This window comes from Mustela putorius, unplaced genomic scaffold, assembly GCF_011764305.1.
Source record: "Mustela putorius furo isolate JIRA1106 unplaced genomic scaffold, ASM1176430v1.1 tig00537335_pilon_pilon_pilon, whole genome shotgun sequence".
Classification (NCBI taxonomy): domain Eukaryota; kingdom Metazoa; phylum Chordata; class Mammalia; order Carnivora; family Mustelidae; genus Mustela; species Mustela putorius.
This window is the reverse complement of record NW_025422457.1, coordinates 2369086-2392101: the sequence shown is the minus strand read 5'-3', so window position 1 is coordinate 2392101 and position 23016 is coordinate 2369086.

Genomic DNA, 23016 nt, shown 5'->3' with positions numbered 1-23016 from the left:
AAAACAATATCCAGTAGGTGAGATGTCCCCCTTTATAAGAGATGCGATGTTGCTTTCTAGATGGAAGGAGGGGCCATAAGCCAAACAATGTGGGCAGCATCTAGGAGCTAAGAAAAGACAAGGAAGCGGGGAAGGGACACAGTCCTGGTGACCTTGATTTTAGCCTAGTGAGACCCAAATTGGGCTTCAAGCCTATGGAACTGTAACATCATAAAATTTATGTTGTTTGAGGCCAGTGGGATTGAGGTAATTGGTGATAGCAGCAGTAGGAAGTGAATGCACCTGCTGTCCCCTACAGCTTCTCATCTCTCTACAGCGATGGTGTAGGTTACCATGAGACCAGCTTGGCTCATGGAGTGTGGATGGATGTGATGTGTACACAATCCAGGCTTAGGTTCTAACCCCTTATGCAATGTGCCATTATCTCTCTCTCTGCTAGTTGGACAGCTGCATGTGCAAGATCAGGGAGGATTCCAATGAGGCCCTAGTAGACAGCAGAGCTGCTGCTTGAAAGAGCCTTGAACCTGGAGTTGCCATCTGGAGAAGTGTTGCCCGAGGGTGTCGCCCCAACCAAATGCCTGGGGATTAATCCCCTGAGTTTCCAGAGTCCATTCTTCCTCCAGCAGAGCTTCTCCTATCCTAATTAGAACTCCAAAGCAGAGCTTCTGGAACAATTTTATTTTAAGAGTTTGTTATTTAGGTTTAAAAGAAAAAGATCAGACTACTTTGAACTGCCCATTCTTAATGGGCAAAGTCAGAACTTTATTGGACTTCTTGGTCTTATTTTGTAATTTAGTGTTTTGAAAATCTCAAGTTGCACATGGAAAGGACTGTAATGAAATTTCTATTCTTAGAATTTATGAAGCTCTTAAACCAGTTTCCCTTTCCTGGCCACTGGGGCACTCCCAGCTTCATAGTGAAACCAGACAGCTCATGGGTTCTTACAGGGTCTACTGGCCCTTGCCTAAATATGTTCTCTATTCCCATCATTGTCTACTTTTGTTCTGAAATTCCTTTTTCTTGGAATATTTACCCAACCATTTCCTTCAAGATCAGCTCAATTCTGTTTCTTGCAAGAGGTCTTTCTAAATTCTTCAAGGAATAGTTCATCTTCTTTCTCTACGATTCCTTGTGTTCTTTGCTCCTGCTTACTTACATTTGTATCTGTCCCCTCCCCACCAGGACCCATACATGCACCCAATAAAATGTAGCTTCTAGAAGGGAGGTACTCTGCCTTACTATTGTCTTCACCTTAACATAGTGCTCTGAATACAATAAAAGTTCAATGCATTTGTAAATTTTAGTAAAACTACGTCTGGCTGGTGGGAGAGTTTGTTTAACCAGACGGGATCACGTGAAACTGCCTTACTCTGCCATGTATGTGGAGCAAGGGTCCCCACCATATACCTTGTTCATACATTCGAGAAAAAATTCAGAATGCCCACTGTAAACCAGGAGCTGTGCAGAATGTTGGAGCATTGCGCATTCTGTTTAACTATCACACGTCACCAACTAGGGCAGATGCAAGCTACGTACAGAGTGTACCTACTATGTGCCAGCCTTTGTGCAAATGACTCATGTCAGTCTAAATCTCTGGTCAAGGCTTCACTTTCCAAGACTTCTTCCTTTTCCAGAAATTGTAGCCTCCCAAGATCTGGGCAGCTAATCACTTTTTTGTTATTGTTTGTTTACATGTCAGAATATTTTATTTTTTTATTTTTTATTTATTTATTTATTTATTTATTTATTTTTTAAAGATTTTATTTATTTATTTAACAGAGAGAGAGAGAGAGAGAGATCACACTTAAGCAGAGAGAGAGGGGAAGCAGGCTCCCTGCTGAGCAGAGAGCCCGATGAGCCCGCTCTCCTGAGATCATGACCTGAGCCAAAGGCAGAGGCCTAACCCACTGAGCCACCCAGGCGCCCCAGAATTTTTTATTTTTACCAACTGGCTCTTATGTCTCTATGGCTCAGATCTTTGTGTTCCTGTACTATTATTTATGATGTAATTTGGAATCTATTTTATAGAATTAAACTCCATTCAATTTTGACATTGTGCAAGAGATCTACCACACCCATTTTCTTTCCATTAAAATGCAAGAGGGGGTGTGTAGAAACAATTTATCAAGGGGCCTCCGGGCAAATCTCATTTCACCGTTTCCTTTGAGCTCACTGAAAAGGATTGTGGTGGGGGTGGGACAGAAAAGGGGAGGCTTGTTCTTTCCTGAGTGATCATTCGACCAATCCATAGGGATCTCTACCATCCTACACCCATTAGGGAAGGGTCTTTGCAGGGAAGGGTCATTGTAGGGAAGGGTCATTGTAGAGGCAGTGCTGGCTGTGTCAGGCTGTGATAAATGGGCCAGACTAGAAGGTGGAAGTTGGACAGCATCGGGGAAAACACGATAAATAGTAATCAACTGGACATGAGGCTTTGAGAACAGGACTTGCATCTGTCTTATGTACCCCAGGACCAGCACAATGACCTGGTTTAGTAACCGCTCTCCAGTGTTCCATGGATGTTGAATGAATGAATGAACAAATGCATGTCCCATTCTTCCTTCCTTCTCCAGGTACTGCTACAAAAGCATTTCATTCATGTCTCCTCTATCAATCAGGAATTTGGTGGGGACCTGCAGTCAATTTCTCCAGAATCATTCTGTTTATTACAAAGGCCCCAAGGGGCTTGCGTTAAAAAAAAAAAAAACAAAAAACCACTCTGGAACCTTTTCAAGTAGGTTAGCTCTCTCTTCTCCCACTGCTCTGCTGGGTTAATTTCCGGCTTCTCCGCCATCCTTCCAACATGTCAACAGCTTGATGACAGCCAGGATCGGCTCTATACAGCTAGTGTTAAATATTCTGTTTTCTGGAGGCAATTTGGCCTCCTCAGAAGGGCAGGTGATAGATCCTTTCCAGAAAAAATAAATAATTAATGAACTCTATTGAGGCATAATTTATATAAAACACCCTTGTTCTTGTAGGTACCCGTTGTGTTTTTTTCTTTAAATGGAGGACTATTCTGTTGTGTGGCTATACCACAGCTTCTTTTATCTGTTCACCTGGTAGGTGGGCATTTGGATAGTCTCCAGTTGATCAAGATAAAGTTGCGTTTGTGTACAAGTCTCTGTGTACACAATTTCTAAAATGACTGTACCCTATTGTATTCCCACCCACCATGTATGACAATTGGAGCTGCTTTATGTTTTCACCAGCAGTTGGTGTTTGTGGTTAAATGTTTACCAAAGATGTTCATGGCTGTGACTACTGGGAAAAAGGGCCTTTGTGGATATGATTAAGGATCTGGAGATGGGAAGATTATCCTGGATTGTCTAAATGGGCCAGGGTAATCACAAGAGTCCTTAAAATCTGTAAGGAAGAGTCACAGAAGGAAATGTGGGGATAGAAACAGAGGTCCATGTGATGGGGTCACAGGCCAAGGAATGAGCGCAGCGTTCCAAGCTGGAAAAGGCGAGGAACTGTTTCTCCTTGAAGCCCACAGAAGGAATGCAGCTCTGCAGACACCTTTGACTTTAACCCTGTGAGCTTCACTTGCATGCCACTGACAGCCACACATTTGAGAAAGGATCTTTCCTAAGGCCTCTTGGGAGCCACAGGACTTGCAGGGACAGGCCTCTGCATGGGGAACACACTCACCAGATTGCATTCTGGCTCTTGCCTGGCTAATGTGATTTTCAGGCTAATTTCTTAACTTCTCACTGCCTCTTTTTTTCTTATTTTTCTGCCTCATTTTAAAATTGCAGTTATAGAAGCAACAGAAGCACGTTGTCTGAGGGCTAACCTGCTAGCGTTCGATTCTGGCTCTCCCATTTACTTATTGAGTGATTCTGGACAAGATGCTTAATTTCTCTGTGTCTAATTACCTCAGCTGTAAAATGGAGTTTCCAGGACACTGACCCCTGAGGACTGGGATAAAGATTTAATGAACTAATCCCGGGAAAGCTCATGAATGCTGCCTGGCATACAGTGAGAATTCAATAAATGTCCTCTTTGGTTATGGGACAATCATAAATATGTCTTATTCCTACTTTAGCTTTAGTAAAAAGGAAAAAGATTACTCCCTTCTTCAAAAATGTATTTCCATTTCTTTGCGCCATAAATAATGTTCTAGTGTGAAAATAAAAGGTTCCACAGATTACCTGATTACTATTTTATTTTCCTGTCCAGATCTGATTGTTTTAGGTCAAATGGGAAAAATAAGTAATGAACTGGCAGGTATAGAAGGAGACCCAATATCGTTGATTGTTTTGTCTGAAACACATGGTTTATCTCACTTATTTGAGGTTGACCTGAGCCTTTAAACCAGGTCTGTCTGGTTCACACGCACACTCATGTGGCCCTCATCCCTTGCAGCACCAGGCACTGTCAGGAACCCTTTCGACAGTGTGACAACTGTGCCGTGTGCTGCTTGATATCAGGAAAGGGAGGAGAGGGTGACCAAAGGAGCTGGGATGGAAGTTTCAAAGCCAAAGATTGCTTTTTTTGCAAATTTGACAACTCTTAGAGGGAAGGCTGTGATTCTGTCCTGTGGACCACAGTGCTCTGCTCCTCTCTTCCAGGACTGTCGTGTCTGGTTTATCCTGCTGTCCCAGTACCCAGCCCAGAGCCTGGCGAATGCTCGGTGCTCCACAAGTGTTGGTTCAACTGCGTTGAATACCAACCATCCTAGCCCTGGAAAGACTTCAGGGAATCTGAGTTGGAACAAAGCTCAGACATAATGGAGCCCCAAATCCTGCTGGATGTGGGAATGGGAATTCCCTTCATTGTAAATCAGAGGGCCTTGGTTTGGAGTGTAGGATCTGGAGACAGTCTTCCTGGTTCCGAATCCTTCCTCCATTATGTCAAATTCTATAAACATGGGCAGATTATTTAACTTCCAAGTTTCTCAGTGCTCTACAGAGATATTTTAAGATTTTAACAAGATAATATGTGTAGATTGCTGAGAACGATGCCCGGTACATAGGAAGTGCCCAGTAAAAGCTGACCATTACTTTCATGATTTTTTTAATGACAGGAATACACTGAGGCAAACTTATCTCCTCATAATTTCCACTCATTGATCTCAGACCTGTTTTTCTGTGAAAACTTTAAGAGAACGGAAGGCAGCAACTACGTGCTTCCAGAGACTTCTCTAAAGTTGCACATCCACACTTCTCTCCAATCATGTTTTCTGATTCTATGGGGGTTTTAGGTCTTTTTCCATTCTCTTGAAGGTTTCTAGTTGCCCAGGGCTGATGCCCCAATTGAACACCATCCTCATTCAGTTTGTTCAGGAGGAGGGCAGTGTGGGCTTATTCGTTTTCCTATCTGAGCAGGTTCTTGGGTCTCTGAAGAGATCGGGGTTAAGAACTGGTTGCCCACCTAGCTGTCATCTCCTGGTCTACCACACACCCATTCACCCTGAGTCTCAGCTCTCCTTACTGAGGCTGGCCATTAGGTCCCGGTGGTGTAACTCTTCCTTCCCCCACCACAGCTCCCATGACACTCCAGGATGGGACAAAACTGGGTTCAGGCCGTCTTGGGTTTCTTCCAGTGCCACAAAAGCTAACTTTAATATCTAGATCTGGGTATGGGCTGTGCACCAGCAGAGCAATCCAGGAAATCCCTCATTCTCTACATGACATTTTTCTGTGCAGCAAACCCAGGGAGACCTGACCTGTGCACTGAGCAAGAGGACTTGGGTAAAATGATCGATGCCCACTCTGAACCACTAGTCTGTGTCTAGACCCTCAGCACTCACAGCTTCTATCCTGAACAGCCTATTCCTTCCATCTTGTCTTTCTGTGGCTGATTCTTATTTGTCTCTTCAACCTCAGATTTCCCTAAATCCTAAAACACCTATACTCAATCATTTGCTTCTTTCCATATATTTTAGTCTCCACTACTTGACTCTCCTTCATACATTCAGCACCGTCAGTGATATTAACATTTACTGCGCGTTTGCTATGTATCAGGCTACGGGCTTTCCACGCAATATGCCATTTAAACCTCACAGTGACCCTATGTGGTAGCTAATGTTATTTCACAAGTGCAGAAAATGGGGCTTGAGAGGTTTAACATCTTGCCCCAAATCAATCAGCAGGTAGTGGTAGAACAGAGGTTGATACAGAGTATCTCCGACTCCAGCGTAGTGGCTTTGCCAATAGGAACCATCTAGTAATTAATAATCTTTTCCCCGCTGGGTATCTCAGGATTCGATCAGGGAAGGAGAGCTACTCTGCATTCTGGAGGAAGGGGTTGATTATGAACAATTCAATCTCACATAATTATAGGAGGAGAAGAGAAAGCAAAGGTGCAGGTGGGGAGCTGAAGGGTCAGGGAGCGTCAGTAATGCAGCCATGCCTGCCCCACTGCTGAAGTGCAACCCCGAAGGGAAGCTCACGGGAGGTCTGTGGACACTGTGCCTCCACCGCTAAGCATCTGGTGACAGGTCTGGGCTTTGGGGCCGCTGTTGCTCAGCAGGGTCAGGAGTTGGAGGAAGAACAGAATACGGAGCTGGTGACAGCAAAAACAAACTGGAATCTGCCAGCGCCTCTCCCTCTGTCATCACAGTGAATCACGGTGACTCAGAGATCATCGGGCTGCTTCTCTTCAGCCTGCTAAATCTCATGCAAAAAATTTTTTTTGGACAACAGTAGCCTAGAACTATACAGGGAAGGGGGTCTGGTTAATACAGTTTGAGGTTAACCAAGTTGACTCGTGCAAATCACCCCATGTCTCAAACCCTGCAAACTTCTTCCCATGTACCAGCCTCTAAACCAGCAGAGTACGTGATCCACGGGGGGGGGGGGGGGGGGGGGGGCGGCACTCAGACATGACTCAGGATTCTGTGAGTACCAATAATGCTTATGCAATCTGATCTTCCATTGTCTCAGTGTAATTCGGACCTGAGTATGTGACCAAAGTTCACATTTTGCTCTCTTTTTCTTATGTCAGAAGGTTAAAAGAGGGCTTACCATTTCATTTTTGGCCATTGATGTAACATGAAAAGATGAACAAACAAGTGAACTAAAAAAAAAAAAAAAAATCCTCATTATAAGCAGGCAAAGTGATAAAGTTTTCAAGCATTTGAGCATAGATGACAACTGGCACAGGGTAGGGGTTCCATTTAAGAAACAAACAAGAGGGGTGCCTGTGTGGCTCAGGGGGTCAAAGCCTCTGACTATGGCTCAGGTCATGATCCCAGGGTCCTGGAATCAAGCCCCGCATCCAGCTCTCTGTTCCGCAGGGAGCCTACTTCTCTCTCTCTCTCTCTCTCTCTCTTGGCCTGCCTCTCTGCCTACTTGTGATCTCTGTCAAATAAATAAATAAATAAATAAATAAATAAATAAATAAATAAGGATTCTCTCTCCCTCTGCCAAGAAACAAGAAAAGTAAAGTTCAAAAATAACAAAAGAAAATAAAGTTTTTAAAAAGTCCCTCAGACATTGTATGCCAAAAATTCCAGGAAAGACAGAACAGCCTGAAAGCACGACATAGATTACCTCATTGTTCACCAAGGCTTATCCCGCTAGGAAGGGCTGTACCTTCTTGCATGGTGAATTCCTGATTACCACTTACTGAGAGGAGTCACCACCCCAGTAAATTCGTATTAGCTGGTCACCATCACAGTCCATTTGTATAGACCAATGAGGGTGCCGCTGGACAAGATCCTTTATCGCTGATCTATAGACAGACAGAACAACCTGGAACCCTTAAGTTCTTGGGTCTTCTGTCTGCCTCACTGTACCCATGGCCTCGCACTGTATCCGTGCCTCAGCTCAACATCTAAAACATCTGTCTGGTTTTACTGTCATCAAGCTCACAAATTCTCTGTAGGAAGAATGCTCCTTTTTTTTTCCAAATTCTGCAAATTCCCACCTATATTTAGAGGAGAAAAACAACTTTCCATGAGCTCACGTGCACAGAGCAGAAGAGAGGTGGGTGCCCGGGGATAAGCAGGTCATCCCTCTACCCTGGCGCACCATTCATTTGCTCAATAGACAAGCATTTATTGAGCACCTACTATGTACCAAGCACCGTGCTAGGTGATGTGGATACCATGGAGAATAAGATTGACAACTCATATCTTTCCTGGACAATGACATTTTCAAATATGCAGCCATATTTTCTATGGACATTTGTGCCTGTTAAACCTTTGTCTGAGGTTGCGAGTGGGGAAAACAGAGTGATGTTCATTCTTCTCTCTTTGCTCATTTCACGTGCCTTCATCCCCATCCCCCTACAGGCCATATTTGGTGTCAGCAGATTAGTCTGTCAGAAGATTGCAAAACAGTGGTGGCTTGTGCGTCATTGTCTGTTTCCCTACATTTCTTCGTCATTGACCTTCTGAAAGACAAGAGTGGGGACACCATCTCTCCAGTGGGAAAAATTGCATAAACTTCAGTCGTAATACTAGGTGATGGCTTTCTCACATCTTTCACAGGCTCAAGTCGTAAGTATCCTTTGCAAACACCATCCATTTATTAAAAATAAATAAGTTGGGGCACCTGGGTGGCTCAGTGGGTTAAAGCCTCTGCCTTTGGTTCAGGTCATGATCCCAGGGTCCTGGAATTGAGCCCTGCATCGGGCTCTCTGCTCAACGGGGAGCCTGCTTCCCCCTCTCTCTCTGCCTACTTGTGATCTCTGTTTGTTAAATAAATACATAAAATCTTAAAATAAATAAATAAATAAGTAACTTTAGAAATCCAAAAACAATAGAGATGGTGATGTGGATTCCGCTCCCACTCAATCTGAGAGATTCCCACCTTATTCCGTTTTCAGTCTCACAAACTCCAGGGACTTTGCAGCCAAAGTTGCTACATTTGGGTCTTCCCCAGGTTCTAGCAGACAGTCCAGATGAATGTCCAATGAAATATGTTTTCCAGCCTCAGCTGGACCCTCCGTGCAGCCAGGCCATCCCACACCGCGTACAAACTAAGTGCCTTCCCCTAGTCCTGAGGTGGTTATTTTGGACCTTCTCCACTCTTCTCTAAGGGCTGAGCCTTCCGTTTCCCCTTTACTGTCTACTCAGCCGAAGATCTGGAAAGCAGTCTGATGAAAGCCCTTCAGCTTTCTGTCTCTGTGTGTTCCCTTTCCCTCCCTTTCTTATTCTAAGGGAAGAAGCTTCCACACCTCCTGTCCAAGCCTGAAGCTGTGTCCCCCATTTCCCCCGTCCACTCTGATCAGAGACCATGCGTTGTTCAGCATCCTCTCTGCTTGCTTTCTGCTGTTTTTTTTAAAGATTTTATTTATATATTTGACAGACAGAGATTACAAGTAGGCAGAGAAGCAGTCAGAGAGAGAGGAGGAAGCAGGCTCCCCGCTGAGCAGAGAGCCCAATGCAGGGCTCGATCCCAGGACCCTGGGATCATGACCTGAGCCGAAGGCAGAGGCTTTAACCCACAGAGCCACCCAGGAGCCCCTTTCCACTTGTTTTTAACCATACTCTAACTTCTCCCATTTATTAAAACAAGTCTCTGTCTATTCTGCATGATCCCCCAGCTCTGCTTTCTCTTTCTCCTGCACTTCTTGAAAATGTGTCTTTGCTGTGTACGCATTCTCAGTTCCTCCTAACTCAGTCCGGTGTACAGCAATCTGGCTTCTTCCATCACTCCACTGAAAGTGTTTGGAGAAGTTCTGTGTTGATCACACAAGGATGTAACTAATCCCCCCTTCTCCCGAGAGCCCACTGCCCCTTCAAACCTGATCTCTGGGGCTAGATTTTTTATACCCTTTAGATGAATCTAGAATCGGTCCATGGTTTTTTCTGACCACTTCTAAATAATAAACTTTCTGGGCACCCTGAGTTTCACAAATAACTTCATTTCCAATAATTAAAATGTTCAGTCCAACTTTTACTTAAAGTTTAATCTTCTCCCCTCTCTGAGCTCCGAGAACATCCAGGTGTGAAGTTCGTTCAGGTAAGGGAGCAGTGGTTGGCTGTTCTTACTCTGCTGACAATTTCTTAGTCCTCCTTCCCCACTCCCAGACTTAAAAGCTGTAGGTTCTGCTCCCTGGCAGATTGAAGTGGACAAAGCAGAGGGAAGGGCCAGGAGAGATCTTGCTTGGCTAACAGTGATGGACTGCCTTTGTTTTTCTCTGGATGCAGCAGGCATCTCAATGTGGCGCTCTCTCGGGGCACCTTGTGGATTCTTTGAAGTCTTCATTGCAGGGTCCTCTCTCTTGTATCTCTTTTGAATGGACAAGTGTGTCCTCTGGCTGGTCATCAGAATTCCCCACCCTTCCTCCTCTCCCCTCTGCGACTACACTGGGTGGGGTTTAAGAAACACAGCAGCCTTCCTCCTATAGCCCACATGTGGTTCAGGGAAGCATTCATCGGTTCTTGACCCTGACAAATCTAGGAGCGCAAACTGTCAAGCACACCCACTTCTCCTGTCTCTGTTTACAGACCACGATGCTCTTAGCAACCACGTCCCACTTCAGAGGTCTCAGGCATACAACCAAGTTCTCTGTACCCTACAAGCTGCAGGGGAAGCACCCCAAGCTCTCAGGTGGTTTTACTGACGCTCCTCTCACTTGCTTTGAGTAAAGGGAAAACACTTCTTTTTCTTCCCTCACTCCACTATGCTTGTAGCATACAGATGACTCTTCAACTCCCCCCTAACACCTGCCTCTTTAAGTCTCTTGTATGGGATTGATGAGCTGATTGTCTTAAAAAGGATAACATTTCCAGATCCCTCTTTGCAAGCACAATATAGGTATTGAGAACTTCCCTGTGAAAAGTGAGTGTCCCATCTCCATACTCCCTTGCAAAGATATCTCAGCCTTTATCTTATTCCACCTAGAACTGGTCCTTACTTCCTGAAGTGTTTTGTTTCCTTTAGCTTGAAGGACAGCACGGTGTCCCGTCTTTCCATTTTTCTGGCTGCTCATTGTATCTCCTTTTTTTGCTTTCCTTTGGTGCTCAGGGGCCAACACTGGTCCCTGCTCTGTTGCCCCAGCCTCTTAAAGGCTCCTACACCACCCCTCTCCCTGATCCTCCCCAGTCCAGGTTATCTTAAGTCGATCTGAGTTCCCAAAGACCCACTTCTCTTCATCCCTACTGCTTCTCATCCAGGCCAGCATCATTTTCCTATGGATATGGTCTCACTTCCCACTGCTCTCTCTTCTCCTGGCTTACCCCCCTCCAAGGGATCTCCATGTTATTGGCATAAAGATGACTTTACCATGCAAAGGTGATGGCTTAGCACCCTTCCATGGTTTCCCACGTCCTCTGGATAAAGCTCGGTGCAGTACTGTGTCTCACCTGGCCTTGAATGGCTTCACCTCTATCTCTCTCTCATCACTTCCTGTCTCGGTGCCCCGTGCTCCGCGTTTCCCTCAGACCTTGCCCCTCACCAGGCTCTAGTCTCTAGGCCTCCACACCACTTTGCTTCCTCTTTAATCTTTGAAAATGCTCACCTCCCTCCCCACCCTGAGAGCCTACACTCTCACCTTCCTTTTCACTCCCTCCAAGTTCTTCATGTGGATCAGTCCTCCTGGCGTGTGCTCCTACCTCGACCGGACGTCTTCCCACAGAGCGCTGGTCACTTTTGATTGTAACTTTGTGTTGAACTGACTTCTCTGCCAGATGGTGCGCTTTGGGAGAGACTGTTCCCCCACAACTAAATACAGAGCTCTACCCACAGCAGGTAATCCTTACCTTATCCACTCAGTGTAGGAACTAATAATGTACCATCACAGAACATTTGGAAAATGGAGGCAAAAATCACTACAATCCCGTCACTCATTTTCATTTTTGCTTATTTATTTCTGTCCCTCACCCCCCCACAAATTACATATACTTTTTAAAAGTTGCAGTTGTTTGGGCAACTGTGTGGCTGAGTTGGTTAAGCATCCCACTCTTGATTTCAGCTCGGGTCATGACCTCAGGGTTGTGAGATCAAGTCCCACGTTGGGCTGCAATCTCATCATGGAGCCTGCTTAAGATTCTCTTTCTCCCTCTGTCTGCCCTCCTCACTCACACTTCTCTCTCTAAAAAAAGTTGCAATTATTAAAAAATACAATTCAACCGAGTAAAATTTAAAGATCTTATTGGTTTTATTCAACGATTCATGAATCAGGCAGCAACCAATATAGTAGAGAGAAAGGAGCTCAGAAGAGTTATGCAAAGTAAAAGAAAGAATTGTAGAGGCAGAAAGGAAGAGGAACAAGGAAATTACACAAGGCCAAAAAAAAAAAAAGCCTGATTGGTTATGGCAAGGTTACTTTCCCTGGAGGGAATAGCAGTGTTTTATCAGGCAGATGGACTAACTAGTGTTGATCAAGAGATTCCCGATTGGCTTGTTTAAGATTCTCATTTCTGAAACAGCTGAAACCATAATTAAGTCTTGGTAACTCGGGGCTTAGGATAAGCAATTCCATTTTGGCCCTGTTGTTGTCTCGTTATCAACACAGTCATGGCACACATATGCTTTAGTATCCTCTTGCTAAAATTAAGCATTTTTTAAAAAGTTTTACATAAAGACACTTAAGCTTTGCAGCTCAACCTTGTTCTACAAGTAGCCCTCACTCCCTGACTTCCAGGACAATGGTAAGCCGGAGAGGAGAAAAAGAATATGTGATGTACATTATTGCATTTATTCTAGGTCATGCTTGCCATTTGTTAAACCCTAGGCGAGCAGGCATGGACGTTGTGTATGGCAGGATTGGATTTATGCACAATCTGTAGCAAGCAATTCATCAACAGATCAACGCAAGAATGAGCTCGGCCTGGCAGTTGCCCTCCTTTGAATCTCTTCTTCAGCTCATCTAGAAGCTCAATTTATCCCAGTTAATTTTGTGCTACTTGGATTTCCCCACAAATTTCTATTGAATTTCCTAAAGCTGACTCTGAGTTTATTGGGCCAAGAGTTCAAATTCTCATGGAAATTTGATTTGGCATATAATTGTAATTTTTTTTCTTGATTGGCCGTTTGCTTTCAAACATTGTTCATGTTTATTTAATTTTTAAAAATATACACATTACCTATTTTTGAGAGCTTGATTCTGAGGTATTTTATATTTTTAAAAAATTTTGACTGTAAATGACACCTTTTTCACTATATTTTTTAAATTTGATACTGCTAGGACAAGGTCTTTATGGCTGCATATTCATTTTCTAACTGACCATTATCTGCTGGTCAAACTGACCATAGTTTTATAATATTTTCTTTTTCAGTAGATCTCCTTGGTTTTCGGTGCAGACAATCGCATCATCTGCAAATACTTTTCACCGTCCTTTCTTCTACCTCCTACCCCCAATTTATCTCATTGGCCACGACCTCCTCACCACTGTTAAAAATGACATCAGGAGAGTCATGTCCTTATGTTCTTTCTAGCCTTTAAATGTAAAAATTCCCATTTTTTTTTTTAGTGTTGCACATGGTATCAGATATGGGGTCTGTGTGAATGCTCTATCACTTACTGAATAATTTTCCATATCTGTTTTACTAGAAATTTTGGGAAGGGATTTTTATGAAATTTTTGAATCAAATTCCTATGGACACCTGTCAAAATGACCAGGTAGCTTCAGCTTTGCTTTGCTTTGTTTCTTACTATCAAATTACATAGTCCTGCCCATAGTTCTAGTCCATAGACCTCCCTTGTGATATTTATTTCTTAAGTTTCTCATGAATTTTTTTACTTCTAAATTTTTTAGCACTGGTATTCACCATAATTTTTCACCCTTGTCCCCACCAAAGATAACATAAAATAAGTAGAAATAAACTTAACTTTCCAGTAGACACCAACGAATCACATGCTCTCCCGCTATAAGAGTGAAGCAGTCTCCCAGAGAATAATTTTAAAAATCAGTAACTTGAGTAGGTTATTTTATTCCGTGTGTGGTCAACTTTCTAGATATATTTTATTTCTTTTTGTTATTTAAAGCCATCTTAAAGGTATAAGCTAGCTCTGCTTTCTCTAGCCTTTATTTCTTTTTAAAGTTTTATAATCCCCATTGTAGTTTTATTAAATTTTTAAATCTCCGTTGTAATTTTGTTCAGTATTTATTCACCAAAAACATTTTGAGCACCTGTTTATCATACTACAATAGACTCTGGGAAAACAGGTGACACTAACACAGTCCTCATATTCCAAAATGTTGTCCAGCATTGGGGGTGGGTGTCCTACAGGGGAAATTCAGGACACAGACAAGAAAATCATAGTGTCAAAAGGGTGTGTGAATTCTTCAATAAAGATATAAAGAAGTGGGGCGCCTGGGTGGCTCAGTGGGTTAAGCCACTGCCTTCGGCTCAGGTCATGATCCCAGGGTCCTGGGATTGAGCCCCGAATCAGGCTCTCTGCTCGGCAGGGAGCCTGCTTCCCTTCCTCTCTCTCTGTCTGTCTCTCTGCCTACTTGTGATCTCTGTCTGTCAAATAAATAAATAAAATCTTTAAAAAAAAAAAGATATAAAGAAGGGAGCATGAAGGGGCACAGATTCTGGCCTGGGTGTCTGGCAGAGGGGTCAGGGGCCCCTTGCCTGGATGTTACCACTCATTTGAGTAGATGTCACTTGAGATCACTGTTTGCCTGCCAATCCACAAATACCATCCTTTTGCCCCTGTATCACTGAAATAATCCTTCCCTACTATTTTTTATAAACCGACTTAGTTACGTCCTGATGAGGCTGGCCAGAAATCCCAGTTTCTCCAAGGCTGTCCTAGTTTGCACCTCTTGTCCCCAGGGAATTGCTAAGTGTTCCCCTCCATTATAAGAGATGCCCCAGCTTGGATAATAAATAACAAATATCCCATTTACCCTCTTCTTCCCAGCTTTAATCATCCAAAATTCATGGAGGAGTTGGGTTTTAAAGGCAGATAATAGTAATTGTTATCATTTCACTATTATTTCTATTTTCTACTACTTCACTATTTTTATAAATTAATATTTCACTATTTTAACTATTATTCTATTATTTTAAATTAAATAAAGTTTCTATTTTATAAATTTAATATGTACAAGTTTTAAAAGGAAAATAGAGTTGCAAGACCAATAATAATAATAATCATAATAATAGTAATGATAAAAATAAATCCCCTGCTTCAGTCTTCTGCCCCTCTGTTTTTTGCCCAAGGGACAATCTCTTCTAACTCTTTGCTATTTCTTATTATATTTACCACCTTTTTTCTAAATAATATGCCATTTCTTGATGTTACCATTTAATATCTTCTATTGAATTCTATTATGGAATGAATCACATCCCGCTAAAATGTATATATTGGAGTTCCATACTCCAGTGTGACTGCATTTGGAGATAGGACCTTTACGTAAGTAACTAAGGTTCAGGGAGGTCATGAGGGTGGAGCCTGATCCGATGGGGTAAGTGCCCTTGTATGAGGAAGAAGAGACACAGGGTGTCCCTGAAAGCTCATAGAGAGGAAAAGCCGTGTGAGGACACCTTGACAAGGTGGCCATCCTCGAGCCAACCAGGGATGAAACTGGACCACACCTTGATCTGGGATTTCCCAGTCTTCAGAACTGTGAGAAATAAATACCTATTGTTTACGCCACCCACTCTGTGATATTCTGTTATGAAACCCTGAGCAGACTAAGACAACTTCCTACTGTGAAAAAGAGACATTAGTTTCTCCCTACAACCTCCTTCCACACAGACAAATCTCACATACACCTCTTACGCACACACCCCTCAAATACATATGCCCCCCACTCACACCTCACATATACCTCACACACCTCATACACATCACGTTTACCCATACATCACCCATATTCACATACACCTCACACGTGCACATACTCCTAACACACACATACACACCACACACCTCACATACCTCACACCACACACACACAGACACACACACACACTTTCGTAGCTTCCCATTTTTTATCTCGTGATGCCTTCTGTCCCATTTCCTTTGTCCTTGGCAATTTATGTGCAACGTAGCTCTTAAATCTTTTTCCCTGACATATTAGTAGTGTTTCAGGATGGTGGTCACATGTTTTTAAACCCATCATGCTTCATCAGAGGCTCTTCTCTCTACCATTATATTTGCCCCTGGTCTACTCGCCATTCACCGTTGTGCTAATTTGCTGAGAAATGGCCCTAAAGAAGCACTTGTGCCACTTCCCTCCTTGCACAAAGGGGTTTCCTATGATCACCAGCTGGCTTCCTCAGTCCTGGTGATTTTCAGGCCTTGAACTTTGTCAGTATGTGTGGCCTCTTTACATCCTCCTTCAGGACTCCTTAAGCTCAACTTCCGCAGGTAAAACTTCTTGGTGATACAGATTCATACCTCTTTTGGCATGGTAATACTTCAGAGAGGCATGTAAAAGTGATTTTTTTAAAATTTACACTATAGGGGGGCACAGTTCAAATATAAACATTATTATTGACAGTAACAACGTTAAAAACCACACTTTCAAATGATGTCATCAAGATACTCCTCTCAGCATCTTTAACCATTGGACTTCACACCGCATTTCCAAGTACAACATTCTTGGTCTTGGTTTCCAGGATACAAGGCAGAGAGGACTTGCTTGGTGTGTTACATGAACGGATCCCTAGATTCACCAAGGGTCCTGATTACTAGGTTTATTCTCAGGTGAAGAAACTAAACATCCTCTAAACTCAGAGTATAATCCTAACCTGAGAGATTGTCAACAGGAGTGGCATTGCAGTGTATCATTTTGAGAACTACATCAGTGTTACATGGATACAAATGCCTAATCTACCAAATTTATTCATTCATTGAGAAAATATTTATTTAATAGCTCTTACACCCCTGAAATTAAAAGTCATGGATAAAAGTAATAGCTAACATTTATAAAGTACTTACCATAGTCTACATTGTTATATAAGTTAACTCATTTAATTCTCATAATGATCATAGGAAAAAATCTAGTGTGATTTCTATTTTAAAGATGAGAAAACTGAGGCACAGAGCCAGTAGGAAACTTGATTAGTCTACACCAGCGGTTCTCAACCAGGGGTGATTTTGACCTCCCCCTACCTCCAGGGAACATTTTATCTAGAGATGTCTAGAGATATTTTTAATTCTCATAATTGGTGGTGATGGAGAGCTATAAAACCCAGGGATGGTGCTAAACAGCCTACAATACACAGAATGGCCCCCCAACAAAGAATAATCCAGTCCAAAACATCAATGGTGTTGCCATTCGGAAACCTTGACCTATCTACATCGATCAGCATATGGTATTCTCCTGGTAACTGTTTTTCGGCCAGTGATGAACACATGACTTACTCTGGCCAATCAGACTAAAGAAGAGGGCTTTGGAAGATGATACTTTTCTTTTCTTTTTCTTTTTTTAAGATTTTATTTATTTATTTGAGAGATTTATTTATTTGTGCGAGAACAAGCAGGGGTGAGGGGCAGAGGGGGAAGCAGACTGCCCTGAGCAGGGAGCCCAGTGTGGGGCTCGATCTGGGGACTCCAGGATCATGACCTGAGCTGAAGGCACATGTTTAACTGACTGTTAACTGTTTAACTGACTGAGCCACCCAGGTACCCTGAGAGGCTACTTTTCATTCACCCTGTCCTGTTGGGTATGAACGAGAAGCACATAGCCTGAGGTCCGGTGGCAGCCATCTTATTCTATTGAGAAGATCCAACCTTCAAATGAAGCCAGTGCCGAGGACAGCAGAATGCAAGGACAGAAATAACCTCTGTCCTCAATGACATTACTGAGTAGTGCTGGACCAAATCTCTCCTGGAACCCAAGATATCTCTGGACTTTAAGCTATGTGATGCACTACATTTAAGCCTGTCTGAGCCTGTCTGCTAGGCATTTTCTGTCTCAGGCAGCTGTAAGTGTCACAGCCAACTCCCTTTGCTAATTATTTTGCAAAGTTCTGCAAAGTTTCTTTCACATGGTCAGATTCCTCATCAGAAATGTACAGTTCTCCTTTCTGGCTCAACTCTGTCTCAGTCGGAGATCAGGAGATACATTCTTAAGCTCAGTTCTACTGACTGAGCAAACATACACAAAGGAGAGACTTGTGGTGATCAGTCAACTAACAGAATGCGATGCCATGGGCCAATGAAGAAGGAAAGGGAAGCCCAAGAGGGAAAGTGCGACCTAGCTGGAAACGTGGAATAAATACTACCTGCATGGAAAAAACAAAGTGAAACAAAACAGAAATGACTTGTTGAAGTCTGTGGCAAAGACTTCAAGGCCTGAAAATGTTTACTGGAATTTAGTAAAGGGAAAGAATGAACTGCGGTGGTTTGGAGGAGATGGGCTTGGGAGTGGAGACCATTCCCAGGAATCCCAGGTTGACTTGGGATGTATGTGTTGACGGGATTGGGAAAAGGTGACCTTTAAATGTTGCACCAGCTTCACATTCAGTCACTGAAAACTAAGGAGGTAGAAACCCTCCCCGTATTGCATCCATACAACATGCTACCGACTCTGATGGTGGCAACTTCCATTTTATATTCTGGAAGCCACAACTCTTGTTGCCCAAGTAGCACAGAGGCACCTACCTCCTATTATATCACTAGGTACATCTGTGAGACAGTGAGGTGAGATGGGATTGTGGCTTGACCTTAGCAGCCTGAGAACACTGTAAACTGAGTAGGTTGGATGGCTTTCTTGAGCATCTATACCACCTTAGCAAGTGTTCTGGAGTTTGTTCAGAGAGACATTATTTTTCTTTTCTTTTCTTTTTTTTGTTTTAAAGGAAATTTTAGTGTAGTCTCTGAGCTCTGGAAAATGTCATCATTTCAAAATAATCTGCCAAAAATAATAAATTTTTTTATGGTCCCCGGTGCTTGTCACAGTGTTTGTCTTTTTCCACGTGATGTCAATGAATGTCAATTCCTTTCATCCTGAATTGGACTTTAAGTGGTCAGTAAGCACACAGTCCTCCAGTGGGGCTCCCTTCCTCCAGATCTTTCTGATTTGCATGGAAAAAAGAAAAAAAAAAACATATAAGAAAGAGAGAAACCAGGCAAGAAATCCCAATATTCTGTTTCCCAGCACCCCCTAGACAACAGAGCAAGAAAGGTGCAGTCAGAAACGGGATGGGTCCCTGGGTTACAGAGGCTCTGAGAAGTCCAGGAAACACTGCATATGCCCTCCAACATTACCTGAGTTTCAGTTTCCCTCTGGAAAACTGTCCCATAGTCTGTGGACTCCCCTCCTTACTGTAATGTTTAGCAAGACCCCAGAGTTTTCTGGTTTTGCCTTTTCCCTGATCCCCCAAATTAGATTCAATTTGATAATTCTTTGTGTTGATATCCAAGAAGAGTAGGCTTTGCTAACATGCATATTCACCATTTCTGCTAAAGGGCAGACACATGATCCAAGCCTCTGCTGAGCCTTGCCTCTGGCCTGTAGCCCATGCATGCTCATTTCGCAATAAATCCCTGTGTTACCACATCAGGCTTTTTCCTTCTGAGAGTGAAGAGACACTGACCCGAAGTCTCCTCTTGCTAGCAGAGAGTTTCACCAGTGGTTGACCCTCAGGAGCGAGGAATTTAGTGTTAACCCAGTGGCTGGAGCAGGAAACACATTGTAGTATTTTTCACACTGTAGATCTGGATCCATTAGAGTGTTGTGAAACAAATTTAATAGAGTACAACCAACATTTAAAAAATGCAACAGGGTAGAACAGAACTGAGGAGAAAGGAAGATAAAATATTACAATGCCCTGCATGTACTAAGGTTAAGTTTTAGTTGGTAAAACTGTTCTTTCAGTTACATAAATTAAACAATATGAATGCACACATTACATCATGATGTAAAATGCATTTCTTACTGTGGGGTTGCAATCAAAATAATTTGAATGCTACTAAAGTGTTAAATTGAACTTTGATTCCACTGTCTCCAAAACTCTTAAGAGTTGGCAGGTGGCAAATCTATTGTTTATTTAGGGAAGCAGAGAGAAATGCTTTTTAGTTCAACCTAGAGACTCCAAGAACCTACACTTCTCTTAGGAAGTCTTCTGCTATATGCTATACAGGAAAATGCTCTGTAGTTCAATCGCCTTGCTCTCCTGTTCTTTCCACCATCTTAGTGGAATGCTCTGGGGGGGGGGAGTAGGCATCAGAACTGGTAAGACAAGTCAGAACCTCAGAACAGATTCTACATCCTTCTCAGGACATCTATTCAAAAACACTGTAATATCTGCCTATAAGATTGGTAAACAGTCATATAATAGGGCTAGAGCAGAGCTGCTTGTGCAGAGGGGAACACAAACTTCTTCCATCCGTTACTTGGACACCATTTTTCTTTGTGCTTTAGGTGGTTTCTTATTGTGGTAAAATATACTCATCACAAAATGACCATTTTAGCCCTTTCTAATTGTATAGATGCATAAAGTACATTCACATTGCTGTGCAACCACCACCACCAACCATCCCCAGAACTTTTTTGTCATCTCAAACAGAAACTCTGTACCCATTAAACAACCTCGTACTTGCCCCTCCCTGCCACCCTTGGCAACCAACATTCTACTTTCTGTCTCTGTGAATTTAACTCCCCTAGGTACATCACATAATTGGAATTATGATATTAGTCCTTTTAGTTTCTGGTTTATTTCATGTAACATGTTTTCAAGGTTTATCCATGCTGTATAATATGTCAGAATTCCCTTCCCTTTTAAAGTTTAATAATACTCTATCATAGGTATGTACACTCAGATGTTATGTTAAAAATACTTATTGATCTCTCCTGGCATTGAGGGCATAATGCTCATTTTGGACCAGCAGCAGAGGGAATAATTTTATGAAGCTGCTACTACTGTCCATAAAAGACCTGGAGACAGTGGGTCAAAAATCTCATAGCCAGAACTATCTGGTGGCTCATTTCTCTGCTCTGGCATGAATGACATGCTTTTTTTTTTTTAAAGAATGCCAAACTTCAAAATCTGTTGACACGTTCCCTTTAATCTTTATCCCCAGAAGCTGGACCCAGCTTCCTTTGAAAACAAACTGAAAAAACAAACAAACAAACAAACAAACAACAACAACCCTCTTTCTCAGGGTTGCATTTTAGTATCATGAGTGGAAACCGAATGTGCCTGTTTTGATCCCCTGTTCCTCTCATTAAAAAGCCCTTATTATTTTTAATGCAACTAACTTCACTGAGATTTCCGGGGCAGACATTTTGCTATGTGCCTCTGCTCTTTTTCCCTCACTTAACCAAGTTCTAAATAACTTAGATGCTTGGGAAGAACATAAACAGGATGATGTTTTTCCAGAATGGAGTTAGAAATGAGACTGGGAATAAAGATGGCTGAGAATTTTCACATTTAGTTACCTAATGTCATTATACTCCATGATTCAGTGACAAATTCAGGTGTAAAAAGTGTTTTGGGTAGGAAACATACAGGAGGTAGAACCCCACTTGAGTGTGTCTGTGGGGGTTGAGCGGTGGCTGTGGTCCTCAGTCTTTGTTCAGGAGCCAATCCCGTGCTAGCCACCACTCAGTGATGCTAACAATAGCTAACATTATGAGCTCTTACTATGGGCTGGTCTATTTTCTAAATGCTTTACACAACTTCTGTCATTTAATCTTTACAGCAACCCTATGACAGATTCCTTTATGACCCCCATCTCATGGATGAGGACAGGCTACGTACTTTGTATGAAGTCATGTAGCTAATAGATGGTAGAACTGGGATTCCAGCTCAAAGGGTAGCAATCAGAGCCTACGCTCTTCAGCACTCCTCTATACTGGCTTCATTTAATTTTTCAGCTCAAAAGCCTAACTTGTAATCAAGCTCACTCTTGCAGATGGCTGCCTCCAAAAGATCTTACTGGGTCAATCTCTCCAGAGAGTTATTACAGGCATAGCAAGCACACACAAGAAATACTCAGAAGAAACATTGCTGGTTTCTTTCTTTGTCATCTCACCCTGGAGGCAATGTCTAGTAAATGTAGCCTGAAAATAGCTTATTGAGGCATTAAAACCATTAGAATGACTTCTTAAAGTCCACCAATTAAGAATGACTTTTTGAATACCTACCAGATGGCCAGCAACCATGCTGAATAGTATGATGGCTACCAAAAAAAAAAAAAAAAAAAAAAAAAAAGACATGATCCCTTTGTTAAAACCAGCCCCTATGAATTTATACAAGGTAGTATAAAAGTTTTCCAACACACGGGTATTGCACAGTGGATGGTCCCATTCAGGGAAATTTCTGTATGTTAACTTTTAATAACTGATGTCAGCACATTTCCTCCATAAGTTAGCCTCAGCTTTGTCTCTAGAGGAGGTCAGTGCCTTCCTACTTCTTCCTCTCCGTGTAGTCCTTGTCAGTTTAAGAATTAAAGTATTCCTTTGAAGATCTCTTAATTTATTTGCCTTAAATGGCAGGGCAACCAAGGGCCAGAGGAGGCCTAAAGCACAGTATAGTCACTACCCACAAAGATAAAAACCACCCCACTTAAAATTAATCAGCACCAAAGAGGAAAGCAAGATCAACAGAAACAGTTCCTCCATTTCCAACATGAGAGAAACACCTTCTAGTTCCCTGGTCATGCTTATTTCTATTCATTTTCTGGTTCCTTTCATGTGACTTCCCCTGTGTCTTATTTGTGTTGTTAGACTCAGAAATGACCACCAGCTAACCCATTTTAACTTTAGTCAAGCCTTGCATGAACCCTGCCTTTCTTGGAGATGCTGGAGTGACTTTGGAAGAAGGGACATAGCACTCATTGCACTAGGAGGAGAACTAGAACCTCCTTCTTTTGCAAAGTTTTAGTGTTGGTTGAAAGATGCTGGAGGAAACTCAGCACCTCCAAATTGTCTGGAAAGCACACATTTTGGAGAGTGGGAAAGATATCTCCTTCCACAAAGGTGTATTTTCTCCAGCATGTCTGTATTTAAGCCTGAATCTCAGCTTACATGCTTGGAAATCTGTTTATTCCATGGTCTTGGGCTACATGCCAATCAGGTGATCCTTGAAAACAGCATTTCTTTAGTATGTATTCAGCATCCATCAAAACCTGTGTAAACTAGAGTGCTTTTGAAAAGTGCAGATTTGGGAATCCCACTAAATCTTAAAGACTCTGAATCTCAGA